Source organism: Rutidosis leptorrhynchoides, chromosome 11 (genome assembly GCF_046630445.1).
Source record: "Rutidosis leptorrhynchoides isolate AG116_Rl617_1_P2 chromosome 11, CSIRO_AGI_Rlap_v1, whole genome shotgun sequence".
NCBI lineage: Eukaryota > Viridiplantae > Streptophyta > Magnoliopsida > Asterales > Asteraceae > Rutidosis > Rutidosis leptorrhynchoides.
Genome location: NC_092343.1, coordinates 216,662,518 through 216,663,163, shown reverse-complemented (window position 1 = coordinate 216,663,163; position 646 = coordinate 216,662,518). Strand labels below are relative to the sequence as shown.

The 646-nt window shown below is 35.8% G+C and overlaps 1 non-coding gene across 1 annotated transcript; it reads left to right on the top strand.

Annotated features, from left to right (window-relative positions):
• Window positions 1–279: 279 nt before the first annotated feature.
• LOC139879258 (small nucleolar RNA R71) lies at window positions 280–386 on the top strand. Its single transcript, XR_011770110.1, has one exon. It is a non-coding gene; the product is annotated as a small nucleolar RNA R71 (small nucleolar RNA).
• The last annotated feature ends 260 nt before the right edge of the window (window positions 387–646 follow it).

Below are 646 nucleotides of genomic sequence, written 5' to 3'. Positions count from 1 at the left end.
ATATCTTTAGTCATCTTTTCCATTCGTCTCTCGAAAACATCTATCTTTGTGGAAATGGAATCTAAGTCATGGCTAGAATCGGCTCTAGCCGCTTTAGATGATCTAACGATATCTTTTTCTTGATGCCACTCATGTGAGTGGGAAGCAGTGTTATCAATAATTTTATAAGTTTCAGTTGCGGTTTTCTTTATAATGGAACCACCAGCTGCTATGTCGATGTCTTTTCGTGTAGTAATATCGCATCCTTTGTAGAATATTTGTACTATTTGATAAGTGTCTAAATCATGTTGCGGACATCCTCTCAAAAACTTTATAAATCTTGTCCATGCTTCATATAGAGTTTCATTTGACTTTTGCGTGAACGTAACAATTTCTCCTTGAAATCTTACGGCTTTAGATGCCGGAAAGAATTGTTTATGAAAATTTTCAACTAAAACGTCCCATGTATCAATCGCCCCTTCAGGTAATGATTCTAACCAATCTTTGGCTTCTCCCTTTAAAGTCCAGGGAAATAACATGAGATATATCTGTTCATCCTCCACTTCTCTAATTTTAAATAGAGTACAGATCCTATTAAAGGTACTAAGATGTTCGTTTGGATCTTCCTTCGGTTCACCACTAAATTGTCATTGATTAGTTACCATGT